Consider the following 12696-nt stretch of genomic DNA (forward strand, 5'->3'; position numbering starts at 1 on the left):
AAACCTGGTTGGATGCATCACAAGTGTTGTATAGATTTTTTGAGCTTCAGAAAGGAACCAAGGGACCAGTGAATTGTAGCTGCTTTTAAAAAAGAGTTGAAAAAAATCAATAATAAATTATCATCCTATACAGCAGTTTCGGCTCTTTGCACGTCCCCTCTAACATGTAGATGTAGTTATAAATTGATTTAGTTGGGGACCGTAAAGAATCTCACTGGCTCTGGACTGCCTAGCAAATGTGCATTAGTGAAATAAAAATAACCCACCTTGTCAGAGCGCCTTTCTAGGAGCTGCCGAACCCAGCAAGTTATTTTTATAGTTTAATGAGCTAGGCCCTGGCTTCCATGGGGAGACACAGCAAGTGGATTGCTTCATAATTTACTGCTGTAAAATGATCGGGATTCATGTTGTCTATAAAACATGAAAAACATTCTTCATTCCTTACCAATTAGATCATAGTTACAACTCACAGTTCCTTTGAGCTTAAAAGGAAAAATTTAACTGCTAGACATAAATGAATGCTGTGGTTAAATTAAACCCTTCAACAGCCCAAACAGGCTTGAAAGAAATGCCTTCTGGATGTTATTAACACGCATATTTAAGTGCTATTTTTAAATTTTAACTGCAAGCCATAGCAAGCACAAATGTTTAGAATAGCTATTTTGGCATCATAGCTTTGCTTTCACGTCTTTTTCATCTATACTAATTATTTCCAATCATTATTTCACCTTTTATTATTTAAAAAAAAATTGCAGAGATAGGACTCTTGCCTTATGGGAATGATTGTGTTTGAGGAAGCAAAAAGCTATTAATGACGAAGTAGCTTTGTAGTAAAAAGTTCTCTTTGTCATCAACAGGATGTTTCATTTTCCATGAGGGTTCTAAAATTTGCAGGAATTAAGAATTTGAACTTGAATGATTTATAAGTGTTTAATTTGTTTATAATTATTAAAAAGTATATTCATTGGGAAAAAATTTAAACATAACTGAGGAAGACAATAAAAACCACACCTACCAAAACAAACAAAGTAAACTTAGGGCATAAATCTCTCTGGTGTTTATGTGTATATGTATGTATGTCTATGTACATATATGAGCGATACTCACAGAGATTTGGTTTTCTATATTGTCTATATCGCAAAAAATATATATTTTTTCTTATGACTTTACATACTTTTTGAACACATGATATATTAGTTTGCTAGGGCTGCCATAACAAAATGCAGAGACTGACTTGCTTAAACAACAGAAATATATTTCTCACAGTTCTGTAAGCTGGAAGTCCAAGATCAAGGTGTTGGCAGGTTTAGTTCCTCCTAAGGCCTCTCCTTGGCTTGGGGACAGCCACCTTCTAACTGTGTCCTCACATGGCCTTTTCTCTGTATGTGCGTATTCCTAGTGTCTCTTTCTTGCCTCATAAGACTATCAGTTGTATTTGATTATGGCCCACTTTAATGGCTGCATGTCTTAATTACCTCTTTAAAGGCCCTATCTCCAAATATTATTTCCTGGGGGGGTTAGAGCTTCATTCAACATATGATTTTTGTTGAGGATGCAATTAAGTCCATAAAACATAAAAGTTCATATGATATTTTACCTTATGGATATTCTATACTTTAATAATTCTAGTTTTAGAAAATTAGCATTTTTTGAGAGATTCTACTATCAAAATACTGTTTTTTATATCTTATAAATGCAGAAAATACATCTGCATTTTTATCCACATCTTGATAATTTCCTTAATATACATTACTAGAAGTAAAATGATTGGATCAGAAGACCAACATTTTAAACCACTGTCATTCATTTATTTTTTCCTCTTATTCTGTGAAAACTTTGCCTATTCCAATGTCTTATAGGTATTATTCTATGTTTTCTTCTAGAAACTTTATAGTTCTTGCTTTTATGTATAGGCCTAGGATTCACCTTGAGTTACATTTTGATATAAAGTATGGTAGGTAGAGATTCATTTTTTTCTCTGTAAATATATACAACTATTACAGCTAAACAAAAAATAATTCTCTGTTTAAATGAATTTCTTTTCCCCACTGTTCTGACTTGGTGCCTTGATGGAAAAATAAGTTTACTGTATATTTGTAGGTAGATCTACTCCCTGCCTCAGTTCCGTTCTATTCATCTACATCTCTATCCTTAAGTCAAAGCTTCCACTGTCTTGATTATTTATAACTTTATAGTTAATCTTCAAATTAGTTAAAATAAATCCTATGATTTTGTTCTACTCTTTAAGATTTTGACTATTTTAACTACCTTTTATTTCCTTATAATTTTTAGAATCAGCTAATCAACTTCTTTTAAAAATCTGCTGCGCTTTGATTAGTGTTGACTTATAGGTTAATTTTGGGATAATGGACATCTTAATATTGAGTATTCTACTTCATTGGTATGGTATGTGTCTCACTTATGCCTTTAATTTCTCTCAGCAATATTGTATTACTTTTCAGTGTAAAAAAGTTATACATATATTGGCAATTTGCTGCTATGTGATTAATGTTATGATGCTATTGTAAATTATACTGTTTTCTCAATTTCATTTTCCAGTTTGTTGCTAATATTCAGAAATAAAATAGAATTTTGTATACTGACTTATGTAGTATGACCTTGATAAGTTCACTTAATATTTCTATTGGTTTTCCTGTGTGTGTTGGTTTTATAGGGTTCTCTGAATACATAATCATGATACCTGTGATAAGACATTTTACCTCTTTCTTTCTCATCTTTAAGCCTTTTCTTTCCTTTTCCTGTCATTCTGTTCTTAGGACTCCCAGTGTAATGCTGACATTGTAAGGCTGGTTTTTGTTTTGTTTCCAATTTCAATTTCAAAGTATTCCGTATTTCACAATTAAGTATAATTTCAGCTGTAGGGTTTCAAATAGTCTGCATCTATACCAATTTTTATCTATTTGTTTTATCAATTACTCAGAGGGAGTGACAAAATCTACAGCTATAACTGGACATTTGTCTATTTCCTCCTTTTTTTCTGTCTTTTTCCCCAGCTAATTTGAAGCTCAGGATGAGGTACATACTGTAAGATTGTAATAGATTGTTGATAAATTGACCTATTATTATTATAAAATATTCCTAATTATATCATATTATCCTTTTTGTCTAGAAGCTTATATTATCTAATATTAAATTATCAATAATACCCTTTTTATGTTTTGAATTTAAATGGTATACCTTTTCTCAAATGTTTTACTTTCAAATTTTCTGTCTTTAAATAGTATGTGTAATATTTAAAAATAGTATTGTGTTGATATTGGCTTTATTTATCCAATTTATGGTACATTTTGATCATATGCTGGCCCATGAATACTACTGACCTCCCGAAAAGGGCATACGCCTTCTTCTGTCATGCTGCTAGTGTGGAGGGATACATCCAACTAACATGTAGCTGAGTGTGGTTGGGTTATATTACAGCTTTATATAAATTTAGTATGTCGACTTAAAATGGTTTGAGGGAGAAATAAGAACTTTTACTTTAGCAGTGCATGGGATCTGAGCACTAGGTAGATTTTATATATCTATTTATGTTTTACATCCTAAATGCCAGATCTTTTCTCTGTTTTACAACATAGCTGACAGCTTTGTGGCTCAGTAGGGAATTTATTTTTCCTCTCCAGTTCTTCCTGGCTTTCTGGCCTTTGAAAGACTTCGATCAACCCTGCTCCTCTGCCCCAAGCATTCAGAATCTGCTACCTTCCCATCAATAAAGTTCAGTGTGCCTTTGAGGGATTTTACTTCCTCTGCCCTTCTCTCAGCCTCTAGGAGGCCACTGCCGGGCACTTTGTGAATGTCTGGGGACCTCTCTTGGTTCTCATGCCTACATCCTACCTTCAGCAGGCCATGGCAGTGAATTCCCAGAGTGATGGGGAAGAATTTCTCTTAACTCTCCTTTTCCACAAACAAGCTTCAACATACTCCTCCCATGCACTTGCTTAGGCCTTTAGGAAAGAATTATTGGGTAAATGCAGATTTCTTCTATGGCTGGGGATCCTTGGTATTATAATCCACCTTGTCTACTCATGAGGCATTAAATGTTAATTAAAATTTTAGCAGGTTTATTCCTTGGTCTGCACTATATTTCTTCTCCTTCCACTGTTCCAGCAAATTTGAAAACATCCATAGATCTTTTTCTCCTAGGATGGGGCCACTGCATTTAAAATTTAGTTCATTTAGATACCTTTATACCTTCAGCTCTGATTTTTTTAGACAAAACTAAAATCTTGCCACTTAATTCTCATTGTTAGGATAAAAGCAACGGTCTTTCAAAGCTTTTACTATTGTAACTGGCAATAGAGAGCCCCCACTGGAATCTATCTTGGAAAATTTAGCTCAGCTAATTAATCGTTTTGGCCCAAACTGATATAGCAAAATAGCCAAATTTACCAGTCTGAAGAATACTCTATCTCTCTATTTAAATGTTTATATACTTTACCCAGTTCCCACTTTTAGCCATTTATTGTAAGAAAAAATTTTAAATATGGTCAAAGTTGAGAATATTTAAATACATAACAAATCCTTACCTAGATTGAGAAAATATTAAAATAAAATCAGAAATTAAACAAATGCTACAGAAATAAAAAGGAACATAAAATATTACGAATAATTATATGCCAGGAAACTGTATAACTTAAAAGCAATGGATAGAGTCCTAAAAACATACAATATACCAAGACTAAATTATGAAGAAATAGAAAGTCTGAACAGACCTATAACTAGTATGGAGATTAAATTAGTAATCAAAAACCTCCCAATTAAGAAAAACACAGGACCAGATGGCTTCACCAGTTGAATTCTATCAAACTTTTAAAGAATAATTAATACCAATCTTTACAAACTCCTCCAAAAATTTGAAGAGGGAACACTTCCAAACTCATTTTATAAGGCCAGCATTACCCTGATACCAAAACCAGACAAAGATACCATAAGAACAGAAATCTACAGGATAATACCCCTGATAAATATAATTGCAAAAATCCTCAACAAAATACTAGCAAACCAAATCCAATGCCACACGAAAAGGATCATATACCATTGCCAAGTGGGATTTATCCTTGGGATGTAAGAATGACTCAACCTACAAAAATCAATTAACATGATATACCACATCAATAATGGATAAAAATCACATGATCATTCAAAAGATGCAAAAAAAGCATTTGGCAAAATTCAACCCCTTTCATGATGAAAAATCTCAAATTCAGAACGGAAGGAAAGTACTTCAACATAATAAAGACCATACATGACAAGCCCACAGTTAACATTATACTGATGATGAAAAATTGAAAGCTTTTCTTCTAAGATCAGGAATAAGACAAGAATGAGCACTTCACCACTTCTATTCCACATGGTACTGTAAGTCCTAGCCAGAGCAATGAGGCAAGAAAAAAAAATTAAAGGCATCCAAATTGGAAAGGAAGAAGTAAAAAATGTCCCTGTTTACAGATGACATGACCTCCATACAGAAAACCCTAAAGACTCCATCAAGAAATTGTTAGAACTAACAAATGAATCAGTAAAGTTGCAGGATACAAAATCGACATACAAAAATCAGTTGTGTTTCCATATCATAATAATGAACTATCTAAAAAGAAAATTATAAAGATAATTCCATTTATAATAGCATCAAAAAAAATACTGAGGAAGAAACTTAGCTAAAGAGGTGAAAGACATATACTGAGAACTACAAAACATTAATGAAAGAAGAAATTAAGACACAAACAAATAAAAAGACACCCCATGTTTATGGATTAGAAAAATTAATACTGTTAAAATACATATACTACTCAAAGAGATCTAGAAATTCAATTCAACCCCTACCTATCTCTATCCAAATCTCAATGCCATTTTTAAATAAAAAGTAGACAAAATAATTCTACAATTCATATGGGATTACAAAAAACCATGAAGAGCCAAATCAATCCTGAGAAAGGATAATAAAGCTGGAAAAACCACAGTTCCTGATTTCCTGATTTCAAAGTATATTACAAAGCTGGAGACATCACACTTTCCGATTTCAAATTATTTTACAAAGCTATGGTAATCAAAAGAGTATGGTACTAGCATGAGACAGACACATAGACCAATGAAACAGAATAGAGAGTCCAGAAATAAATGTGATTTTTGAGAAGGGTGCCAGAAATGCACAAAAAGGATAGCCTCTTCAACAAATGTGCTAGGAAAACTGGATATCCACATGCAAAATAATAATTGGACCTGCATCTTACATCATACCTAAAAATCAACTCAAAATGGATTAGGGACTTAAACATATGACCTAATCTGTAGAATTCCAAAAAGAAAACATAGGAGAAAAGCTTCATAACACTGGTCTTGCCAATGACTTCATTAACATGAAACCAAAAGCACAGGCAACAAGGGCAAAACTAGACAAGTGGGACAACATCTAACTAAAAAGCTCGGCAAAGGAAAGGAAACAATCAAAAGAGTGGAAAGGCAATTTACAGAATGGGAGAATATATTTGCAAACTATGTATCTCCAAAATATATGAGAAACTTCTACAATTCAATAGAAAAAAACTAATAACCTGATTTTAAAATGGTCTAGAGACTTGAATAGATATTTCTCCAAAAAAAGACATGCAAATGGCCAATGAATATATGAAAATTGCTCAACACTATAATCATCAGGGCAACGTCAGTTAAAACCACAACGTGAGATATCAACTCACACCTGTCAAGTTAGCTACTATGAAGAAAACAAAAGACAAGTATTGGTGAGGAATCCTTGCACACTGTTAATAGGAATGCAAAACAGTGCAGCTGCAATGAAAAATAGTGTGGGATTTCCTAAAAAAAATTAAAAGTAGAGCAACCATATAATCCAGCAATCCCACTTTCGGATATTTATCCAAAGGAATAGAAATAAGGATCTTGAAGAGATATAGCACGATGTTGTTAGCTGCTCCACAATTCGTATTAGTCAAAAAGTTAAAACAACCTAATTGTTCATCAACAGATGAATGGTGAAGAAAATGTGTTATATACATACAATGGAATACTACTCAGCATTTAAAAAGAAGAAAATCATGATGACTTAAAGGGCCTTATGCTAAGGTAAATATGACAGCCACAGAAAGACAAATACTGCATGATTCTTCTTATGTGAGTTTTCTAAAATAGTCAGACTCATAGACACGGTTGCCAGGTGCTGGGGGAAGGGAGAAATGGGCAATTGGTAATCAATGGGCATAAACTTTCAGTTAAATAAGACAAATAAACTCTAGAGATATGAAGTGTAACACTGTACCAATAGTCAATAATACTACACAGCACACTTAAAATTTTTAAGAGGGTAGATCTCTTCTTACAATAAAATTAAATTTAAAAAATAAAAAATATTTCAGTACATTAGCATTCTTATTTGAAGAACTGCAAAAAGTAAATATTTAATAATAAACAACTAGATACATTATTATTCATTTCTATGTTGAAATATTTGGAAGCAAAGTAAAAAAATCAAAATTTTGAAGCCTCCACAATATAAAAAAAAGTTCAGAATTTTTTTCAAAAGGTTATAAATTGAGCACCCATTAAATTCCAAATACGGTAATAGGGGCTGTCTATACATAGATTAATAAAATATACGTGACTTCTGGATGAAGCTTATAATGTTGTAGATGAGACAAAGTAGTAAATATAATGTCAAGAAAATAAGGAAGACAAGCCACAGATTGGGAGACAATATTTTAAAAAGGTATATTTGATAAAGACTGCTATCCAAAATACACAAAGAATTCTTAGAATTCAACAATAAGGAAATGAGAAACTCAATTTAACAAGTAGACAAAAGGCCTGAACAAACACCAAATCAAAGTAGATACATGGATTGAAATTCAGCATATGAGAAGATGTTCATCAGCATATGTTGTTAGGAAATTACAAGTTAAAATAATGAGCTACCTGTTAGAATGACCAAAATCCAAAACACTGAGAACACCTAGTGCTGGCAAGGATGTGCAGAACAGGAATTCTGATTCCTTGCTGGTGGAAATGCAAAATAGTGCAGCCACTTTGGAAGACAGTTTAGGAATTTCATAGAAAAGTAAGTAAGCGTGCTTTTACTGTATGATTCTGCAATCACACTCTTTGGAATTTACCCAAACACATTGAAAACTTATGTCTATACAAAAACCTGCACACAGTTATTTATAACAGTGTTATTCATAACTGCCAAAACAGCCAGGCTGTCCTTCGGTAGGTGAGTAGATAAACTGTGATTCCTACGGACAATGGTGTATTATTCACGCTAAAAAAAAAAAGAGATATTAAGCTATGGGAAGACATGGAGGAGACTTAAATGAAAGAAGCCAATCTGAAAAATGCTTCAAGATACATGATTACTATTATATGAATTCTGGAAAAGGCAGAATTATGGCGACTGTAAAAAAAAGTTCAGTGGTTACCAGGAGTTAGGGGAGAGGGAAGGATGCCTAGGCAGAGCACAGAGAATGAGTAGGCAGAGCATGGAAGAGCAGAGACTATTCTGTATGGCACTGCAGTGGTGGGTACATTTGTCAAACCCATAGAAAAACACCAAGAGTGAGCCCCAACGTAAACTACGGACTGGGTGCCAATGATGTGTCAATGTAGGCTCATCAGTTGCAACAACAGACCACTCTGATGGGGCGTGTTGATAACACGGAAGGTTGTATGCATGTGGGGAGAGGAGGCATATGGGAACCGTCTGCACTTTCATTCAGTTTTGCTGTGGATCTAAAACTGCTCTAAAAATGGTTTAATTAAAAAAATAAAAGTCAATCACCATTGTTTCACTACCAAGAGTATTTGTTAACTGTACAAAGATTGTGTAAGTTTTTAAAGACATAAAATCGCCAACAATGCAATTAAAAAGGAAGAGAGGCCAGGGTGGGGTGTGTAAAAAGATAAAAATATCAAAGAGAATAAATTTAGCTATTGAATAAAGTAACAAAAATAATTTTTAATATTAAAAAAATCTTAAAAGAGGGTGCACACTTATTCTAGGAAAACATGAAATGTTTGGGCCAGAAGAGCAGAGACTTGAGATTCTGTTAAGTCAAGGGGGCCTTTAGATGTAAGCGTTTTGGCACAGATACTTCCCATCTTCTTTCCACACTTAGAGGTGTTCCAGACCCACACATGCTACTTACTTCTAACAATGTTGATTACTGATCCCAAGTGACTTTAGTTGTGGCTGTAAAATGACTTTGTAAATATGCTACTCGGATACACTTAAAAAAGGAAAATGTCAACATTCAAATAAGATCACTTTTCTACCAAGTCCTAAGGTGCATGACCCTAATCAAATGCTGAGTTATAGGATTTCAAAGAACACCCAGAAGAATTTGTTGCTTTTTAAAAAGTGTTTAAGAGAAGGTAAAACTACGTATTGGGAAAAAGTTTTCTGATACATTTAATAATTATATTACCTTTTTGTTGAAAAAATAATACTGTACCCCAAATATTTGGTCAATTTGGTTCTTGACTTCTAAAAAAATCATAAAAATGCTTGTTCAAGTCTCTAAACCAAATGCACTTGTTCAGTTTTTCTTTTAAGAGGCCATAAGGGAGCCCTAAATATAGCACCATTCTTTTCCACCCAGTTCCGAACAGTTTTAGAAAAAATGTAAGTTGCACTTGGGATCAGGTTGAAAGATACCATTCCATCCAAGGTGAGTAGCCAGGTAGCACTGTGAATACTGAACAGCAGAATGGGGCAGAATCATCCACGCAGACCCAGGCGGGTCTGGAGTGGGAAGGCACCCCCGTAAGGATGAGCAATGGAAGCTGTACTAGAACATACCTCACCATACTCAGCTTTTTCTTGCTACCTTTCCTGGTCTCCTTTGTTGTTCCTTCCCCTTGCTTAGATTCTAAATATCAGAGTGCCAATGGCTTAATCCTCGGATCACATCTATTTTCTTACTATACTTACTCTCTAGATGATCTTATCCTGTCCTATGACTTTAAATCCAGTCTCTGAGCTGATGTCAAGCTTGAGCTTTTCCTCTGAGCCCCTGAACCTTGTATCCAATCCCCTGCTCAGTATCTCCACTTGCATGCCTATCAGACATCCTGAACTTCATATGTCTAATAACTGAACCCCTGATCGTTACCCTGCTCCACACCCTACTCCAAACAGCTCATTTCCCAGTCTTTCCTTATTTAATGGCAAATGCATCCATTCTCCAGTTACTCAGTTAAAAATCTCTGATGTATATCTTTCCCTTCTACTTCATGTAATGTATCAGCAAATTTTGTCAGTCATACTTCAAATATGCCCTGATTACAGCTGTTCATCACCATTTTTCACTGCTGGCACCATCATCTCTCCTTTGGATTACTGCAATTATGGCTTTATTTCTGGTTTCAATCCTCCCCTCCCCCGCCCAGATTTGTCTGATCACAGGAGTCAAGGGCTTTTGTTAAAACACAAATCAAAGTAGGTTGCCTCCCTGCCCCAGCCACTCCAGTTCCTTGCTCTTCAAGTTCTGCAGGCATTCTCTGCTCCACAGCTCCAGAACAATCTGCTCAGAATGCTCTTCGCCCAGGTACCTACATGCTCCCCACCCCCACTTCCTTCTGGTGTAAGTTGCAGTCACCTTCTCAGTGAGCCCGTCCCTGCACTTCCTACCTAAAAATTTAGCCCCTGCCTCCTACAGCTTGATATGTCTTCTCTCTGCTTTACTTGTTCCCCTTAACACTGGTCTCTTTAAAAACACGTATTGTTATGTTTATTTTCTGCCTCTCCAGTTAGACTATAAGAGACTTTTGTCTATTTTATTCACTGCTGCAATTCCAGTGCCTGGAACAGTGCCTGACATACATAACTATTTGTTAAGTGAATGGTCAGCTCATGTCTAAGAGGGAAAGGGGCTGAACAAAGCCAATTGTGCTTAATTATTTTTCCTAAATTTGCCACCTTATCAGAACTGCCCTTCCCCAAGGCTGAGCGAGCGAAGGAGCGGGGGGCAGGCTGTGGGTGTGGTGGCGTGTGGAGCTCTAGGCGCACAGAAGAGCAGGAATGGAAATAAGGACCCTGAGACATTTTCTTTGTTTCCATGTTCTGAATTTCAAACTAAGGTAATGATGCAGTTATAATCCCAGGAAACATAAAACAGAGGTCTTCTAACTACAGTCTGAGGGCCAAATCTCGCCTGCAACCTGTTCTCCGTATGAGCCTTGACTTAATTGTTTATGTTTTGAAAGGAGCAGCAGAGCATCCTCCCACTCAAATCCCCAACCTTCCTGCAAGAAAGAGACTTAACTTGTGAGTTTAGTTTTGTTGCGTTTTCCATCTCAGAGATGTCATTTGTGCAATCTGTGCCATTCCAAGAAACAAATGTTACATAGCCACAAATTACTGCCTTCAGGAAGCACTAGAGGACTCGGAAATGGAGAGACATTCTGCGTTCACCCCATCTCTGTGGGAAAAACAGCACCTCCTCCCGACACATTGCCAGCCCCGAGTGGGAGCAGCAGGGACGAGCCTGGCCTTCGCTTTACTCCAGCTGGAGGCATCAGGTGCGCTGTGAGGACACTTTGAAGAGCAGGCTGCAGTGCATTTGGGAAATGGTGCCTGAGACACAATAAAAGGAGCCCCAGCTTAAAGTATATTAAGGGATCACAGGAGTACATCTTCACTGTATTTCAGATCTTCTGATTCAAAGACACACATCTTATCTCCCAAGGGGTGAGGCCAACTTAGCACAGAATATAGACAGGGCCTCACAAATCAGGTTGCCAACTGCATGTCAGAGATAATTAGTGAGGACACGGTGAGGGGCTCCTTCCCTGCCCTCGGTACAGAGGGAAAATGAAGCCAGCAGGAAACCCGGGGGGGGGTGGGTGCTGAGCCACCAGCCTCCATGTACAAGGCGCCCTGCGCCAAGGTGGCCCTGAGGTGGTTAACTGTCCGGCTGGGCTACCTTGGGAAGGAGACACATTATCCTTTCGCTGCCCGGTGGGTTTGCTGGTCCACTGCTTTAGGACATTTCACTTACATCGTTTTTCACAGATGAAGAGGAGGCCAGAGGGTGTGAGTGGGTGTGAGCAAAGGGAAAGACAAACGGAATCATCGAAAACAGATTTTGGCTCCACGTGTTAAGACTCGAACCAACCCAGTCCCATTTTATGCACATGATGTTCACAATGTGCCACTTTCCAAATAGGATTTGAGATGATTAACTGTAAAGGGCATGTGCACAATCAAATTAACATGAATACTCAAAGCCGTGAAAAGGAAAAGGCGGCGAAATGGCAAATCTGAGGCTCAGGAACCGTCACTGTGACCACCTTTCACGTCTCCTTCAGTTCGCTGTTAGCCAACTCAGGTTCCCTGGAAAAGCCACAGGGGCCTAGCGGCTAGTCGGTCCCTGTGAGCAGTGAATGAACCGCCACACAGCAGTCTTCTCTTCCTTTCTGTAGCCAACTGTCCTGGAAAGTCGTGGAACAGATTCCCTCCAGAAATGCCCTAGCTTTCTCATTACAGATGCTTCTCTGAATGTATCAATGTTTAATTTGCCAGCGACATTTTTTACTAGGAAATGGTGTGAATGAAACCACACTTTATCAGATTGCCAACTAATAAACAGAGAAACGGTCACAGAGGGAAAGTCTAACATAACTGTGGACTGTTTTCTCACTGCATTTTTCCCAATTGTTTTTAAGCTT

Source organism: Miniopterus natalensis, chromosome 3 (assembly GCF_054644295.1).
Source record: "Miniopterus natalensis isolate mMinNat1 chromosome 3, mMinNat1.hap1, whole genome shotgun sequence".
Lineage (NCBI taxonomy): Eukaryota > Metazoa > Chordata > Mammalia > Chiroptera > Miniopteridae > Miniopterus > Miniopterus natalensis.